General features: G+C 38.9%; 1 pseudogene across 1 annotated transcript in view; it reads left to right on the top strand.

Moving 5' to 3' along the window:
* LOC308431904 (chromobox protein homolog 3-like) overlaps window positions 1-17990 on the top strand; it is a 34825-nt pseudogene extending 16835 nt beyond the window's left edge. Inside the window, exon 2 of the transcript in view lies at window positions 17462-17990. The product of the transcript in view is annotated as a chromobox protein homolog 3-like (transcript). The remainder of the gene's footprint in view (window positions 1-17461) is intronic.
* Window positions 17991-19702: the final 1712 nt, after the last annotated feature.

The following is a 19702-nucleotide window of genomic DNA, read 5'->3' on the forward strand; positions in this document are numbered from 1 at the left end:
CTGGGGCTAGTATCCAATTATCAGTGACTGCATGTTATGTCTGTTCTTTGGTGACTGGGTTACCTCACTCAGGATGATATTCTCTAGATGCATCCATTTTCTTAAGAATTTCATAAAGTCATTGTTTCTGATAGCTGAGTAGTAAATCATTATGTAAATATACCACAATTTCTGTATACATTCATCTACTGAAGGACATCTAGGTTCTTTCCAGCTTCTGGCTATTATAAATAGGGCTGCTATGAACATGGTGCTGCATATGTCTTTGGTGTATTGGAGCATTTCTGGGGTATATGTCCAGAAGTGGAATAACTGGGTCTTCAGGTAGTACTATGTCCAGTTTTCTGAGGAACCGCCAGACTCATTTCCAAAGTGGTTGTACCAGTTTACAACCCCACCAACAGTGGAGAAGTGTTTCTCTTTCTCCACATCCTCGCCAGCATCTGCTGTCATCTGAATTTTTGATCTTAGCGATTCTGACTGGTGTGAGGTGGAATCTCAGGGTTGTTTTGGTTTGCATTTCCCTGATGACTAGGGATGTTGAGCACTTTCTCAGATGCTTCTCAGCCATTCCATATTCCTCAACTGAGAACCTGTTCTTTAGCTATGTACCCCATTTTTAATAGGATTGCTTGATTTTCTGGTGTCTAACTTCTTGAGTTATTTGTATACCTTGGATATTAGGCCTCTATCTGATGTGGAGTTGGTAAAGATCTTTTCCCAATCTGTTGGCTGCTGTTTTGGTTTCTTGACAGTGTCCTTAGCCTTACATAAACTTTGCAATCTTAATAAGTCTCATTTGTCAATCTTTGACCTAAGACCACGAGCCATTGGAGTTCTGTTCAGGAATTTTTTTCCTGTGCCTATGTGTTCTAAAATTTTCCCTAATTTCTCTACTAATAGTTTCAGTTTACCTGGTTTAATTTAGAGATCTTTGATCCACTTGAACTTGAGATTTGTACAAGGAGATAAGAAAGGGTCGATTTTCATTCTTCTGCATGCTGAGTGCCAGTTGAACCAGCACCATTTGTTGAATAGGCTGTCCTTTTTCCATTGAATGTTTACAGCTCCTTTGTCAAAAATCAAGTGACCATATACATGAGGGCTCACTTCTGGATCTTCTATTCTATTCCATTGATCCACATGCCTATTTCTGTACCAGCACCATGCAGTTTTTAACACAATTGCCTTGTAATATAGCTTGAGGTCAGGGAATGGTGATTCCTGCAGATGTTTCCTTGTTGTTGAGGGTGGATTTGGCTATTCTAGGTCTTTTGTTATTCCAGATGAAATTGCACATTGCTCTTTCAACTCTATGAAGAATTGGGATGGAATTTTGATGGGGATTGCGTTGAATCTATAGATTGCTTCTGGTAAGATGGCCATTTTTACAATGTTGATCCTTCCAATCCATGAGCATGGGAGATCTTTCCATTTTCTGAGATCTTCCTCAATTTCCTTTTTCAGAGATTTAAAGTTCTTATACAGCTCTTTCACTTGCTTAGTTAAAGTCACAACAAGGTATTTCATATTGTGACTATTGTGAAGGGTATCTTTTCCTTAATTTCTTTCTCAGCATGTTTGTCCTTTGAATAGAGGAAGGCTACTGATTTGTTTGAGTTAATTTTATATACAGCCACTTTGCTGAACTTGTTTATCAGCTGGAGAAGTTCTCTGGTGGGATTTTTGGGGTTACTTATGTACAATATCATGTCATCTGCAAACAGTGATATTTTTACTTCTTCCTTTCCAATTTGTATCCCTTTGATTTCCTTTTGCTGTCTGATTGCTCCAGCCAGGACTTCCAGTACTATGTTGAATAGGTAGGAGGAGAGTGGGCAGCCTTGTCTTCTTCCTGATTTTAGTGGAATTGCTTCAACTTTCTCACCATTAAGTTTGATGTTGGCTATTGATTTGCTGTATATTGCTTTTATTATGTTTAGATATGGGCCTTGGATTCCTGTTCTTTTCAAGACTTTTAGCATGAAGGAATGTTGAATTTTGTCAAATGCTTTCTCAGCATCTAGTGAGATGACCATGTGGTTTTTTTCTTTGAGTTTATTTACATGGTGGATTACATCAATTGATTTCCATATATTAAACCATCCCTGCATGCCAGGGATGAAGCCTACTTGATCATGGTGAATAATTATTTTGATGTGTTCTTAGATTCAGTTTGCAAGGATTTTGTTGAGTATTTTTGCCTCAATGTTCATAAGTGAGATTGGTCTGAAGTACTCTTTCCTTGTAGGGTCTTTGTGTGGTTTAGGAACAAGGATTATTGTAGCCTCAAAAAATGAGTTAGGTAGTGTTCCATCTGACTCTATTTTGTGGAATAGTTTGGAGAGTATTGGTATTAGGTCATCAATAAATGTCTGATAGAATTCTGCACTGAACCCATCTGGACCTGGGCTTTTATTGGTTGGGAGGCTTTTGATGACTGCTTCTATTTCTTTAGGTATTATGGGATTATTTAGATGGTTTACCTGGTCCTGGTTTAACTTTAGTATCTGGTATCTGTCTAGGAATTCATCCATTTTCTCCAGATTTTCCAGCTTTATTGAGTATAGGCTTTTGTAGTAAGATCAGATGATTTTTTGAATTTCCTCAGTTTCAATTGTTATGTCTCCACTTTCCTTTCTGATTTTGTTAATTTGGATACTCTCTCTTTGCCCACTAGTTAATCTGGCTAAGGGTTTATCAATCTTGTTAATTTTCTCAAAGAACCAGATCTTGGTTTTGTTGATTCTTTGAATGGTTCTTCTTGTTTCCTTTTGGTCAATTTTTGCTCTGAGTTTGATTATTTCTTGCCATCTACTCCTCTTGGGTTTATCCGCTTCCTTTTGTTCTAGAGCTTTCAACTGTGCTGTCAAGTTGCTAGTGTATGCTCTCTCCAGTTTCTTTTTGGAAGCACTTAGGGCTATGAGTTTTCCTCTCAGCACTGCTTTCATTGTATCCCATAGGTTTGGGTATGTTGTGTTTTCATTTTTATTAAATTCTAGAAAATCCTTAATTTCTTTCTTTATTTCTTCTTTGACCCTGCTATCGTTTAATAGAGCATTGTTTAATTTCCATGTGTATATGGACTTTTTGTTGTCTTTCTTGTTATTAAATACCAGCCTTATACCATGGTGATCTGATAAGATGCATGGGAGTATTTCAATCTTCTTATATCTATTGAGGCTTTGAGACCAATTATATGGTCAATTTTGGAGAAGGTGCCATGAGGTGTTGAGAAGAAGGTGTATTCTTTTGTTTTAGGATGAAATATCTGTAGTTGTCTATTAATTCCAGTTGGGGTGGGGCCTTGCTTTCTGTGCTCAAGGACTAGCCCTCTCTGTACCCCGGTTACTTACAGCACAGTTTCACCAGGCCTGTGTCTTTGGATCTCTGCTGTTCCCAGTGGCAAATGGCCTGAGCATTTGGTCCGCATGAAAAGGCCTTCTTGGTAGAAACCTAGTCCCTATGGCAGAGTTTCTGTTCCCCTGAACCAATCTCTGTGCCCTAGCTACTCACAGCGCAGTTTCACCAGGCCTGCATCCCTGGATCTCCGCTGTTCCTGGTGGCCACTGCATTGTTTTTATGTGCTTAATTGTTAGAAAGTCAAAAAAATTTACTTTTATTCTATGATTGTTTTATTACCATATATTAATTATGTAAATGAATAGTATACATTATAATGTTTTTATGCATGCTTATAACCTCCTTTGATCATATATACATGCCTTATTAGTCTCTCTTTTTATTACTCATCAAATAATTCCACTTTCATATCGTATTTGTAAAATCTACATTTCTTCTATGAGAAAAAAATAGAACTTGCCTTTCTAAGCTTGACTGATTTTCTTAACATGACAACTCCAGTAATACTTTTAAAATATTTTCCAAAGGCTGATAAACAATTGCCTGACTGAATGTGACATCATCATCTTTATGCTTGGTGTAAATCTGAGACTACAAGGCAGTCACCAAAATGATTCAGGAACTAAACACACTCACCTCCTTATAAAAACTCTGCATCATGTTTATAACGAATGCAATACAATGTTGGGTTATTTTGTGGAGTAAATGGACTGAGACTATTAAAAAGTGAAAAGCAGAATGAAATCCTGCTGGGCATGTATAATGGCTCCTGAACTCTGACATCCATCATCCAGTGGAGTCTAAGGTCCTTTACACAATGGTGACTCGACATGTCTAGATACATTCTAGATACATATATCCTTTATGTTATATAGCAAGAACACATGTGCTTAAAATGACATTCTATTTTTTCTTTTTTAAATTGAATATTCTCTGTATTTACATTTCAGATGTCATCCCCTTTACCCCAATCCCGTCCCCCTCCCATTGCCTCCATGAAGGTGTTTCCTCTAATAACCACCTTCTTCCCCCTCAGCAGCTTGGCATTCCCCTACACTGGGAGAAACGAGCCTTTGATGTTTTTTATTATTCCAAATGAATTTGACAATTGCTTTTTCTAATTCTATGAAGAATTGAGTTGTGATTTTAATAGGAATTGCATTGAATCTGTAGATTGCTTTAGGCAAGATGGCCATTTTTTTACTATATTAATCCTGTTAATCCATGAGCATGGAAGATCTCTCCAACATCTTAGGTCTTCTTCAATTTTTTTCTTCAAAGACTTGAAGTTCTTGCCATACAGATCCTTCACTTGCTTGGTTAGGGTTGCCCCAAGGTATTTTATATTCTTTGTGACTATTGTGAAGGGTGTTGATTCTCTAATTTCATTCTCAGCCTGTTTATCCTTTGAGTAGAGGAAGGCTACTGATTTGTTTGAGTTAATTTTATATACAGCTACTTTGCTGAAGTTTCTTATCAATTGTAGGAGTTCTCTGGTGGAATTTTTGGGGTCATTTAAGTGTAATATCATATCATCTGAAAATAGGATATTTTGACTTCTTCCTTTCCAATTTGAATCCTTTTGATTTCTTTCTGTTGTGTGATTGCTCTGTCCAGGACTTCCTCTACTATATTGAATAGGTAGGGGGAGAGTGGTCAGCCTTGTCTAGTTCCTGATTTTAATGAGATTGCTTCAAGTTTCTCTCCATTTAGTTTGATGTTGACTACTGGTTTGCTGTATATTGCTTTTACTATGTTTAGAAATGGGTGTGGGATTTCTGATCTTTCTAAGACTTTTATCAGGAAGAGGTATTGAATTTTGTCAAATGCTTTCTCAGCATCTAGTGAGATGATTCTGTGGTTTTTTTTTTTCTTTGAGTTTGTTTATATGGTGGATTACATTGATAGATTTTCATATATTGAACCATCCCTGCATCCCTGGAATGAAGTCTACAAAAAATGGAAGATCCCTTTGATCTCTTTTTGCTGTCTGATTGCTCTGGCTAGTACTTCCAGTACTTTATTGAATATGTAAGCAGAGTGTGGGCAGCCTTGTCTAGTCCCTAATTTTAGTGGGATTACTTCAAATTTCTCACCATTTAGTTTGATTTTGGCTACTGGTTTGCTCTATATTGCTTTTACTATGTTTAGGTATGGCCTTGAATTCCTGATGTTTCCAAGTTTTTTAACATGAAGGGGTGTTTCAGTTTTTCAAATGCTTTTTTCTTTCCTTTGTCAAATGTGTTTTTTTTCCTTTGAGTTTGTTTATATAGTAAATTATGTTGATAGATTTCCATATATTGAACCATCCTTGCATCCCTGGAATGAAGCCTATTTGAACAAGGTGAATGATCATTTTGATGTGTTCTTGGATTCGGTTAGCAAGAATTTTATTGAGCATTTTTGCATCAATTTTCATGAGGGAAATTGGTCTGAAGTTCTACTTCTTTGTATAGTCTTTGTGTGATTTAGGAATGAATGTAATTTTGGCTTCGAAGAATGAGTTGGGTAGTGTTTCCTCTGTTTCTATTTTGTGGAATAGTTTCGAGAGTATTGGTATTAAGTCTTCTCTCAAGGTCTGATAGAATTCTGTATTGGACCCATCTTGTCCTGGGCTTTTTTTGCTTGGGTTTTTTTGGTGACTGCTTCTATTTCTTTAGGGGTTATGGGGCTGTTTAGATGGTTTATCTGATCCTGATTTAACTTTGGTACCTGGTACTTGTCTAGAAATTTGTCCATTTCCTCCAGATTTTCCAGGTTTTTTTTTTTTTTTTTTTTTTTGAGTATAGGCTTTTGTAGTAGGATCTGATGACTTCTTGAATTATTCAGTTCTGTTATTATGTCTCTCATTTCTGATTTTGTCAATTTGGATACTCTCTATGTACCCTTTTTAGTCTGGCTAAGGGTTTATCAATCTTGTCAATTTTCTCAAAGAACCAGCTCTTGGTTTTGTTGATTCCTTGTATAGTTCTTTTTGTTTCTATTTAGTTGATTTCAGCTCTGAGTTTGATTATTTTCTGCCATCTACTCCTTTTGGGTGTATCTGCTTCTTTTTGTTCTAGAGCTTTCAGGTGTGCTGTCAAGCTGTTATTGTATGCTCTCTTCAGTTTCTTTTTGGAGGCACTCAGAGATATGAGTTTTCCTCTTAGCACTGCTTTCATTGCATGCCATAAGTTTGGGTGTGTTGTGCCTTCATTTTCAATAAATTCTAAAAAATCTTTTATTTCTTTCTTTATTTCTTCCTTGACTAAGCTACTGTTGAGTAGAAAATTGTTCAGCTTCCATGTGTACATGGGCTTTTTTGTTTGTTTGTTTGTTTTTTGTTATTGAAGACCAGCCTTAGTACATGGTGATCTGATAAAATACATGAGATTATTTTGATGTTCTTGTATCAGTTATGGCCTGTTTTTGACTGACTATATGATTAATTTGGAGAAGGTGCTATGAGGTGCTGAAAAGAAGGTATATTCTTTTGTTTTAGGATGAAATATTTCATAGATGTTTGTTAAATCCATTAGGTTTATAACTTCTGTTAGTTTCATTGTGTCTCCATTCAGTTTCTGCTTCCATGATCTGTCTATTGAGGAGAGTGGGGTGTTGAAGTCTCCCACTATTATTGTGTGTGTAACAAATGCTTTGAACTTTAGTAGATCACCTTTTATAAATGTAGAATGCCCTTGTATTTGGAGCATAGGTTTTCAGGATTGAGAGTTCATCTTGATAGATTTTTCCTTTGATGGGTAAAATGTGACCTTTCTTATTTTTTGATGACTTTTGGTTGAAAATCTATTTTATTCAATATTAGGATGACTACTCCAGCTTGTTTCTTGGGCCATTTGCTTGGAAAGTTTTTTTTTCCAACCTTTTAATCTGAGGTAGTGCCTGTCTTTGTTGTTGAGATGAGTTTCCTGTATGCCACAAAATGCTGGGTCCTGTTTACATATCTAGTCTGATAGTCTATATCTTTTTATTGGGAAATTGAGTCCATTGATGTTAAGAGATATCAAGGAATAATGATTGTTTGTTCTGTTATTTTTGTTGTTAGAGGAAGAATTATGTTTGCGTGCCTTTCTTTTAGTTTTGTTGCAAGCAGATTATTTTCTTGCCTTTTCTAGGGTGTAGTTTCACTCCTTGTGTTGGAGCTTTCCATCTATTATTTTTTGTAGAGCTGTATCTGTGGTCAGATATTGTGTAACTTTGGTCTTGTCCTGGAATATCTTGGTTTCTTCATCTGTAGTAACTGAGAGTTTTGCTTGATATAGTAACCTGGGTTGGTATTCGTGTTCTCTTAGTGTCTGTATGACATATGTCCTGGATCTTCTAGCTTTCAGAGTTTCTGAAATCTGGTGTAATTGTGATTGCTCTGCCTTTATATGTTACTTGTCCTTTTTCCCTTACTGCTTTTAGTATACATTCTTTGTTTTGAACATTTGGTGTTTTGACTATTATATGTTGGGAGGAATTTCTTTTCTTGTCTAATCTATTTGGACTTCTGTAGTCTTCTGGTATGTTCATAGTTATCTCTTTCTTTAGGTTAGGGACATTTTCTTCTATAATTTTGTTGAAAATATTTACTGGGACTTTTAGTTGGGAATCTTTGCTCTCTTCTACATCTATTATCCCTAAATTTGGTCTTCTCATTGTGTCCTGGATTTCCTGAATGTTTTGGGTTAGGAGCTTTTAAATATTTACCTTTTCTATGATTGTTGTGTCAATGTTTTCTATGTTATCTTCTGCCCCTGAAATTCTCTCTTCCATCTCTTATATTCTGTTGGTGATGCTTTTGTTTATGACTCCTGATCTCTTTCCTAGGTTTTCTATCTCCAGGGTTGTCTCTCTCTCTCTTTTTTTTTATTGTTTCCATTTCTGGTTTTAGATCCTGGATGGTTTTGTTCAATTTCTTCATCTATTTGCTTGTGTTTTCCTGTGTTTCTCCTGTGTACTTGTTTATCTGTGTTCTCCTGTATTTATCTAAGGAGGTTTTTCATATGCTCCTCAGGGCCCTCTATCATCAACATGAGGCTTGATTTTAAGTCCAAGTCTGTTTTTTTTCTGGTGTGTTGTGATATACACTACTTGCTGTGGTGGAAGTGCTGGGTTCTGATGTTACCAGGTTATCTTGGCTTCTGTTGTTTAGATTTTTGCGGTTGCCTCTTGCTATCTTCTTATCTTTGATGTTAGTTGATCTTGATATCTCTGAATGAAGCTTGTCTCTCTTGTGTATCTGTGGGCCTTGGGCTCCAGAGGGAGATTGGTCCTGGGTGTTCAGCTCTATTCGCAGGCTGTGAGTTCCAATGGCAATGGGCCAGCTCTAGCTCTGAGTTCAGATAGAGGCCTGAAGGGTACAAACCCAAGTGATACCAGGATATCTGTGCCCTGAGAGTTTCTGGAGAGAATGTGGGCTCACCCATGGGCTCAGGAGGGAGAGTGCTCCTGTATTTCCTTTGGGTGCTCAGCTCTCTGCAGGCAGGCTGTGAGTCCTGATGGCTGTGGGCTGGCTCTGCCAGTGGTCGACATTCTTCTTGATAAAAACAAAAAGGTGTTTAATAATTTGATTTACCTTACATAGAATATGTTCTAATGCACAATGCACACTTTATTGCTTTTAAATTTCACCTATTTCTGTTTTCCCCTTTGAGGTGGTATCATTTACTTTTCATTGCAATTTTGATCAAGTTCAGATACTTTCTTCTTTTCTGGTAGAGGCATGTGCATGTTTGTCTCTTCAGCTTCTGTGTCTGCCTTTCATGTGATTGTAGCTCTCTTATGTCTTGTGTATGTCACCTGTGCTGCTTCTGTGGGGCATTTTCTTGCTGCCTATTTCTCTACTCCCTTCCCTGCCTTTCTTTCCTTAGACCACACTTTCTCTGACCTGCGTTCTGTCCTCTTTGCTCATTCCCATCACTTTAATCATGATGTACCCTGAATGGAAAGTTAGACCCGATTCCCAGAGTTCAACCTGAAGTGGTCACATCTCACTTATTCAACTTCCTCTGTGAGTAAAGGGAGAATCTTAAAATTTTCTCCTGACTGCAGTTCAGCCTCAATGGCTCCCTCTTGTTTCTCTGACCACCTTTCTCCTGCGATCTTTGTTGTCATTACAAGTGAGAATTGTTAAAGCCTGGTAATTTATTTTTGATTATATACTTCATAATTTTCCCACTAATTAACATATTGCACTTTTTTACAAAACTCATATTAGGGTCATTCATTTGTAGTGGCTGTACGGTGACAAGTCTCTTTCCTTTCCGGCTATTCACTAAGGCGATCTGTTTATTGTCTGTGTTTTTCCACCCAGCCGTCTTCCCTCCTGATGCTCTGCCAGTGTCCCTCTGCTCCCACTCCATCCATGTTTGTGTGTAACAAAGCCGATGCTTTGCATCTCACTTGCACCAGAAAACTAACAGCAACCATGCCACTATGGCCAGATCCTTCTTTGTGACTTAGAGGTTAAGTGACAAGAGGACACTTGGCCACTGTTCAGCAACTTTCCAGACATCTGTGCAGTACGAGGCTGTTCCTGCCCAGTTTGGGTCTGTCTGGTATATTCCCAGCTGACCCAGAACACTGCCCCAGCTTTTGAGACAAAGATGACACAAATACTAGTTTAGTAGCAACAGATACCCAGCGCCGTTGGAGTGTGTTCCTAGAAAGTACCTCTGAGTACTGCAGCATGCAACTTCCGAATTGCAATTTCATTTTAAAACTGCAGAGTCATATCTACTATTTCACTTATAGTGTATTTTGCTTTAATGAGTGTTTGCTATCAGTCTTGCTAAAGATTTTATAATAGGAAGTTATACATATCTTATCTCCTGGAAGGTTAGTGTATTACTGACTTCTATAATTCTTTGAGGAGGTAAATTCCTTTTAGTACTTTAAGTGAAGACCTAAGTAGGTATGCTGTTAGCTATATGATCACCAGAATGTTTTGCTGATGATTATTTAGGCTATTTTTTCTTAAAGAAAAAGCTTGATTTAAAGAATACTGATTATCTGTTTGTCACTTTTTAAAATATCATTTTTATTATTTATGTACTTTAAGTGACGACACTTATGTGAAATATAAACATTTGGACATATCACTGTTCCTAGGGACAGTTTAAACCTAGTAATCTCATCATTCCAAGAAGGAGCTATCAGTTTCTACAGTGACTTGGACGGCTGGGGGAGATGAGGCCAGAGCAGAGCGGAACCAGACGCTGCTCCCCACGACTGCCCAAGCTAAATGATCCTCAGTTCAGAAGTTAGTTCAGACCTTTTTCTTCATGCTATTGAGAACAATCTCAGCAGCACCAGCTAAGCATTAACTTACTGTTTCCTTCAAAACACACAAAACAGTTGAAAACGTCCTGTGAGGAATCCACATTCTGAGAAATCTCCCATGAAGCATCTCTAACCTCACCCAGGTTAGATAAACACGCCTTGCTTCCTCCCTCTGTACTTCTGCACAGGTAACGTGATTCTCTTTTATTTCACATGGGATGCTTTATTCCTTTGGTCCTAAGAAAACTCACACAAGTCCTTAATCTTAGGAAGTGTCCTTCTCTGTCAAAGCAGCCTCAGGTATGCATGGAGTAAGGTGCAGTAAGGTGTTACTCTCTGCAGGATGCCTGCTGTAGGGTGTTGTAAGACAGTCTGAACTTGCTCATCAGTTGGAAGGGCTTCATCACGCACAGGCTGCATTAGATTTATACTTTCTTCTAAAGTTGGAAATAAACTTTATAAGGAATTGTTCACTTATATTATTATTACAAACTACTCACTTTCTATGAAGTTTAAATAACATCTTATCAAAAGAATGTGAAGGAAGTGTTTCGTATTTCTGGAGGCTGTTTAAGCAGGCTGAGGAAAGGGCAGGAGGAAGTTTAACGAGTCTTTGTGTTTTCTGTGCACCAGCGGTTTCATTTTAAAAATAAACAAAACCAACTGCATTTACTAAGCAGGTGTTTATCCTGTTCATTTATTGCTTGCACTCTAGTGTTTTAAGCGTGTGGTGTATTCCCAAGCATGCTCATGGTCATTTCCCTTGGTATTTATGTACTCTTACTTGCATATATTCCAATTAGAGAGTTTAATTACCATTAACGAGATAATAGGATAAAGATAAGTTTTAAAATGAAAAAAAAAAACTCCATATAGTCCTCTATGAAGGTTTAAATGCCATTGCAACATGAAGCAAGAAATGTATGCTTGTCAAATATATAGTATAAATAAATAATTTAGATGAAAATGGTCGATACATTTAACAAAGGCTCTACCAAATAATAAAGGACTAAAGAGTGGTTGTTAGATTTGATGTACTTCATTGTATATTGTAAGTAATTGCTATCCATAAAAATTCTATGGCTTCTGTATAAGAAAAGGAGACATTTTGACAGGCAACACTAGGCTGCAGTGACAGGGAACAGAAATCCCTGGTAACTGTCATTATCCTGCTGGTGAATTCACATCTAAACTATACGATAAGTTAGACCTGCATATTTGTTATTGAGACACACTCTGTCAGAGTAGCCACACTTCTCACTTATGAATAGAATTATTAGCCACATGCAGATTTACTCCATAGAAATCCACATTTGCCAAGGGATGCTTTGTGTTTCAAAAGGGGGTGGGGAGAAAAGGCTCCCTGTCATTTTATGCTTGTGCCAAAATTTCCTCTGAAATGTTGACTAAATGTGAATTAAATTCCTAGGAAATAATAGATTTATTTACATTTTATCTTCTAATTAACTCAATATTAGTACAATATCCAATAAAATTTAAAACAAAGGAAGTGTAACTCGGATGATTTTCTGTATGCTACATTAAGTTTGTATTATGTTTTATGTACTTCTCTCTGTGAAGGTGGTAGAAATCCAAGAAGATGGTTAAAGAAAATTCAACTGAAAGAGACTTTAAAAATGAGGAATTTTTTTTTACTGTGTCACTGAAACTATTATCTCAAAGAGTAACTACAGTGTTAAATTCAGTGGTTCAGCAGTGTTATCAAAGAAACTGGCTCTTTATATGTTTGCCATGCAGTCCTCAGAACTCTGGCCAGTTTATTCAGCTTGGTTCTCCTGCTTGCCAAATAGTTGGACACATGTTCAACTCAACAGTATCTGAAAAAAAGAAGAAGAAGAAGAGGAGGAGCAGAAGGAGGAGGAGGAGGAGGAGCAGAAGGAGGAGGAGGAGGAAGAGGAGGAAGAGGAGGAGGAGCAGCAGGAGAAGGAAGAGGAGGAGGAAGAGGAGGAAGAGGAGGAGGAGCAGCAGGAGAAGGAAGAGGAGGAGGAGGAGGAGGAGGAGGAGGAAGAGGAGGAGGAGGAAGAAGGAGAAGGAGAAGGAGAAGGAGAAGGAGAAGGAGAAGGAGAAGGAGAAGGAGAAGGAGAAGGAGAAGGAGAAGGAGAAGAAGAAGAAGAAGAAGAAGAAGAAGAAGAAGAAGAAGAAGAAGAAGAAGAAGAAGAAGAAGAAGAAGAAGAAGAAGAAGAAGAAGAAGAAGAAAAGAAGAAAAAGAAAAAGAAGAAGAAGAAGAGGGATGTTTGGATGACCAATACCCACCAAACAAAGAGAACATCACCCAGACAGCTTCACATGTCTTATAGCTAAAACCATAAAAAAAAAAAAAAACCGGTTATGTAACCTGTCAGTAAGAAGGGAAATGGGGTCTTCTTGCTGGCTGTAAAGCCGGTCATTTGCATACTGAAGCTGATTGGAGGACACTTTCTGAGAGCACAGTAGAAGGCTGAGTTCCCCATCCTGACTGAGGTTTTGAATCTAAGTAAAATAGAAGAATAGTGGTTCGTGCAGTAATCAACATCATCTGATGTAATTTGGAGTTTGAACTTTTTGGTATTGTGTTACTTAAATTAGATTTTGAAATTGGCATTTTATAGTACATTTTTACACAGTGCAATAGCTGGCAAAGAATCACTTCTGCACACACTGCTTGAGTTCCCTTGAAAGTGAAAAAGAGATAAAAGCTACATGAGATACTATTCTTTGAAGGAAGAAAAATCACCTCAGATCATATAACAAGCAAACACAGCAGGATACAAACTGTAGTCTTCTTCCCTCCATGGTCAAGACCAAACCCAGAACTGTAAGCTTCCTAGTCAAGTGCTCTACTCTGAGCTGTACCCCAGATCGTATTTTAAAATTAAAGTTATTTATTTCTAATTATTTTCTATCTTATCCCCTTTTAACCCACTGAGAGTCCACTTAGTGATGCCCATTTTCACAGGAGTGTGGCAAATCCACTGGGCATGGGCCACCTGCCAGTAGCCACCTCTATGAAGAGGAGGGACCATGCTTTAGAGAGCAGCAAGGATGTGGGGGTGGAAAGAATGCAGGAGTCTGAGGACTGGTTCAGGGGACATGCTGTGAATCTCTGTTCTCTTCATGCTTGAATTCAGAGCAGCTCTGGTTACCATCACAAGAACTGTACAAGACTAAGCCAGTTAAAATCCTAATCCTTGGGACTGGAGAAAGGGATGGGTAGTTAAACACGTGTACTCTTACAGACGGTCTGAACTGCGTTTCCAGCACCCACATCAGGCAGGTAACGAACCCCATGTGCAGAAAGGGAACTGCCACATCTCCCCCCCCCCCCAGTTAAACTCTTTTTATGCATTTCATACACGACTTTCCTCCGTAGTAATCAGGATATTTTCTTTACAGTCCGTATCAGTTATCAACTGTAAATTTATGTGTATAAATATTAGTTTAAACATTTTGGTCTTTTGTTACATAGTTATTTTAACAATAGGCTCTAGAAAATAAGTTCTGAATTCAGATTAGCACGGAGCACTTCTTGAAGAATTGGCAATTATGGTTATATATCGGCTGGATGATTTCCATTGCTTAAAGACCTCTACATTAGCACTATAAAAGGTCCTTCACTGTGGTGACAGCTGAAAGATTTAGAGGGTGGCATAGAAGTACTTAGGGTAAAAATCCTTAACGGTGAGGCTGAAAAACAAATTTTTTATTAGTTTTTTTTTTCTCAAATTGCTACAATAAGCCAATAAGTTTTACTATGTAATTAAAATAGACAGTGAGAAGAAAAACCATTCTTATCAACTACCCTTTCTCTGCCTTCAGATTCAAATCTTTAGAGAAAATCAAGTCATGAATATATTGCCGATCTACTTATTTAAATGTGGTTGTATTTTATCTTTTACTAAGTATTATATAATTTACTGTCTTTATCATTCTAGAATCATAATTTGGTGAAAATAATGTTACTTCATAATCTCCCAACGATGCAGGGCTGTGGTAGCTGTTCTTTGTTGTTGGCGGTGGCCATTCAACATCTGCAAGGAACAACTCATGCATGACTCACTAACGGGATTCTACTGTGCAAGGCCCATGGAGACCTCTTCCCATTTGGCAAAGATGTGTGGGAAATTTGGTGACCTCTCGGCTTATTCCCTAGGTCACAGGTGCCATGAGCTCTCCTTTCATGGTGCTGTCTGTACTCACAGCAAAATCTGTTTCACTTGGTTGTCATGGGCAAGGCCCAGATCATGCAGGCCAAATGCTCTATGGATGATTTCATAGGCTGTTTTGAGGGGTAAAACCCTTTTCTCCCCTTTCTGCCTCTATTGATCCTCCAGATGTGACCATTAATCCTAGGTATTTGGGGACACGAAATCATGTCCCTAGAGAAACCACTACAGTCACACTGAGTAAGCCTGTGGCAGTTGTGCAGTGTGGTGGGCCCTGCTTACATAAACTGTTCTGAAAAAGCTATGTCTGATCCGCTGAGACTTAAAATGAGAAGGCCACATCTGATCAACGGAGACTTAGAAAATGGGGAAGTTATGTCTGATCAATAGAGACTTGGAAAAGGTTCATAGAATGATGAGAATTAGGAATTGATAGGTACTTGTCAGGAAAGGTTGCTTGATACAGTGAGTACATCTTTGTAACCAAAAAAGTATAAACAGGAAAGTGCTATTTGATGACTGGACTTGCATCCACGGATTTTTAATTCTGCCTCTCACATAACTATATAACTGCTTGTACTACCAGCGGGCATGTGCTCCTACCTACAGGACATGCCTGGCTACACATTTATTCTTGGCTTGCTGAAATTGTGCTCTGAAGTACAAAATAAGGTTAGGGTGTGACAGACCCAGTGGGAGGGGAAAGAAGGAAGGGAAACTACTGGGGGTTATTTGTAATGCTGATGTTATGCCTTTCTTTAATAAAAATAACCAATGTGACCTCGATTGTGATTGTGATTGTATAAATAAAGACGGCTCAAGCTATTTCAAGCCATTTGCTTGAAAGTCAACAGGTAGTCAATGTCTTCATTTTCACTGACTCCCCTTCCCTCTCTGAGGACCTGAACCTTGGAGATAGAGCTGAACCCTGTTAGGCTGTCAACTTGACTACATCTGGAATTAACTAAAATCCCACACCCATGAGTGATGTTTTTCCTAATTAAATCATTTGAAGTGGGAAGACTCACTTCTAATCCACATCTACAAGGTAGAAAACTTACACAGTTTAATCGAGATCTTTGAGGTTGGAAGGTTGACCTTTACTCCGGGCCATTCCTTCTGCCGGCAGCTATACAAAGGAATCGAAAGAAGCAAGTATGCTTTCTCTTAGCCTGCTTCCCCCACTCTCACTAGCATGACCATTGCTTTGCTGACATTAGGGCCCAGTTCTTGGGAATTCTGCCATGTCCTGAAGACCAGATGAGACATCTAGCCTTGTAGACAGAACAACTGGCCTCTAGTACCTTCCATTGGTAGACAACAATTGTTACAACCTGAAAGCCCACAAAATATTCTAATCTCACACATGTACATATACACACATGCACACCAGAGAGAGAGAGAGAGAGAGAGAGAGAGAGAGAGAGAGAGAGAGAGAGAGAGAGAGGACACTCACTAATACAAGTGTCATTGCAGAAGAATGGAGAGACAGAATTGGTAAGTGTGCAAAAGGTTGCAGCTGCAGATGTGTGAGACCTGTGTCAGGCCATAGCATCTTCTGTGCTTCATCCTCTCAAGTATGCTGCAGCTTGTCCAAGTTGACTAAACCAGCACATCCTATACCTGTCTCCCCTCTGTGACTGCATACTCCTGTTGGTCTAGATGACAACCATTCCCCTTGAATACTGGGGCATGAGTTTCTCAGAGACAAGACTTTCAATTCCAGAACCCAGGCATTCCTGGATAAACTAAGACATCCTATTACCAACTCAAATCACCTTCCTTTAAAAAAATCTATTTTTGATTGTGAGCTTAGCTTTTAACAGCTGCACTATCTCTCCAGGACCCAATGGGAATGACATTACCTGAAATACCCAACCAAGAGGAGAGAGAACCTGTAGAGACCATATTCAGAGGTTACACATGGCCCCCGGCTGAGGGTTGGGGCCACCTATCCTTCCCAAAATTTTAACCCAGTTGCTCCTGTCTAAAAAAAAAAAATACAGGAGCAAAGACTGAAAGAAAGGCCATCCAGAGACTGCCCCACCTGGAGAATCCATCCCATATGCAGCCACCAAACCCAGACACTATTGCTGATGCCAAGAAGTGCATGCTGACAGAAGCCTAATATGGATGTCTCCTGGGAGGCTCAGCCAGAGCCTTACTGATACAGATGAGGAGGCTTACAACTACCAATGGAGGAGTTAGGGGAAGGACTGAAGGAGCTGCAGTGGATTGCAACCCCATAGGAAGAACAATACCAATCAACCAGACCCCCCACCCACCCAAGTTCCCAGGGATTGAACCACCAACCAAAGAGTAAAAGAGCACACATGGAGGGACCCATGGCTCCGGCTGCATATGCAGCAGAGGATGGCCTTGTCTGGAATCATTAGGAGGAGAAGCCTTTGGTCCTGTGAAGGTTTGATGGCCCAGTGTAGGGGAATGCCAGGGCGGTGAGGCTGGAGTGGGCAGGTGGATGGGGAGGCAGGGAGTGGGTTGGGGGCCTTCAGGAGAGGAAACTGGGAAGGGGGATAACATTTGAAATGTAAGTGAACAAAGTAACTGCTCTCCTTGCGTGTGGCTGAGCTCCCAGGTGGGAGACTGCAAGATCCGCGACTAGAGCATCTTCATGTTTCTGATTAAAAAAAGGGGGGGCCCTCAACAAGACTAGATTGCAAAAAATAGGAAAGAAACAGAATGGAGAAAGTAAAAAGGTTGAAGAGGCCGAGCATTTGTGGTAGAAAAAGTCCCAGACCGCCGTGTAGTGAATGGGAGGGTGGAGCATTTCCTGAAGTGGAAGGGTTCCGGGATGCTGGTAGCACTTGGGAACCAGAAAAAAATTTGAATTGTTCAGGATTAATCGAAGCATTTCTTAATTCTCAAAAAGCTGGTAAAGGAAAAGCTGGTACAGAAGGGAAATCTTTATCTGACAGTGGATCTGGTGATAGCACATCGAAGAAGAATAGAGATGCCGCTGACAAACCAAGGGGCTTGGCCAGAGGCCCTGATCCTGAACGAATAATCGGTGCCACAGACAGCAGTGGAGAGTTCATGTTTCGCGTGACATGGGAGGACTCAGAGGAGGCTGACCTGGCGCTGGCAAAGGAGGTGAACATGAAGTGTCCTCAGATTGTCATTGCCTCCTACAAGGAGAGGCTGATGCGACATTCTTGTTCCGAGGATGAAGCACAGTAAAATATATATTTCTATCCTGGATCATGGGGGAAAAGTAGCACTCTAATAAAACAAAAATCAAGTTTAATGTTCCGGATTTTGAAAGTATTGACAGTAGTTCAGATATTTTTGGTTTTTGTTCTGCACCAAAAGGCACTGGTTCCTTTGAGCGAGTAAGAGCTTTCTGTAGTTGCTTCCTTTAACAATAGAATATTTGATACCATGTTTTATTTTCTCAGCTTTGAAGAATACTTTTTATTAAATGCTGGGAAGATTTTACAGTCATTATTTAAGTCAGAATGTATTTTTAATTGGGCATAGAAGGACCATTCTGGGTTTCTTATTTGTTTGTTTGTATATATGTGGTGTATACATAAAATACTTACCTAACTTATTTATTTTGTCTTGTTTTTAATATTCAAAAGAACTGAAGATGAAAAACCAAGTTGATGAGATTGCATCGTTGTGAACATTTTCCTGAAACCAGAACCTTTCAGATTAAGCAGACTCTGTAATTTATTCGATAGTTTAAAAGCACCCACATGAGAATTGATGTGTTATCAAGAAAATACAGTACTTTATTTACAGTTGTTGTCCATATCAACCCCCCCTTCAGAAAATGAATCAGACAAAGTAGTAGTGTGATTTAATAATAAGAAGACGTGGGCTGAGTGTGGTGGTGCACACCCTTAATCCCAACACTCTAGAGGCAGATGGACCTTTAAGAGGCCAGCTGGTCTACAGAGGCCGGTCCAGCTCAGCCAGTCTTGTAAAGGTTCCTCTGAGGAACAAACATTCCTTTGCAGAAAGTTAAAATCTGTACTGAAAGGTTATGATCCATGGAACCCGTCTGATGTGGAAATAGAATCATGGTTGGAGCTGATAATTTGCTAATATCAGTTAATGACCTGCATGCTTTTCCTTTACCCCGACTCATGCCTTACTGGTAGGATCAATCTTTTCAGTATTTGGGTTCTGGTTCAAGGAGCCAGAAAAGTAACTTTGCAGTTTCAGAATGCCATCCAACTGGATATTTACTTTACTGTAAATAATGGTGAACAGTGGTCAATACATAGTTTTATATTCCTTTAAAATTAAACAAAATAACCAATAACAAATTTTAAAATGTGTTTTGTATGTGGGTGTTTTGTGTGCTTATATGTCTTGTGTACCAGGTATGTGGAGAGGACAGAAGAGGAAGGCATCTTCTGGAACAGATGGCTGTAAGCTGACACGTTGGTACAGGTGCTTTAGAAGAATGATTGGGGATCTTAACTGCTGAGCCATTGCTTTAGTGCCATCAACTATGCTAAACCAGTTCTTGTTAAATATTTAAAAATATATTTTGCATATTTATATATTCACTACTGAGAGATAGTTTGCAAGTTTTATACATGCAAGGACTGCAGTGTGTGTGCGTGTGTGTGTGTGTGTGTGTATGTGTGTGTGTGTGTATGTGTGTGTGTGTGTGTATGTGTGTGTGTGTGTATGTGTGTGTGTGTGCAGTTCCTGGTACTTACATTGCACATGTTTAATAAAATATACCATAAAATTGCAAATTCTTATGGATTTTTAAGCATTATATAAATTTTTTCGTTTAACTAAAGTACTGAGGCTTAGTGGGTAGGACAAGCTTGGCTCTAAACTTCTCCCCTGTCATTACTGATGGCATGTTCATTTACTTAACTTTTCTGAGTTTCCACTTAAGTGTAGAGGAAGTTGAAAGTACTGCC

The sequence above is a fragment of the Micromys minutus genome (genome assembly GCF_963924665.1).
Source record: "Micromys minutus genome assembly, chromosome: 17".
Taxonomy (NCBI): domain Eukaryota; kingdom Metazoa; phylum Chordata; class Mammalia; order Rodentia; family Muridae; genus Micromys; species Micromys minutus.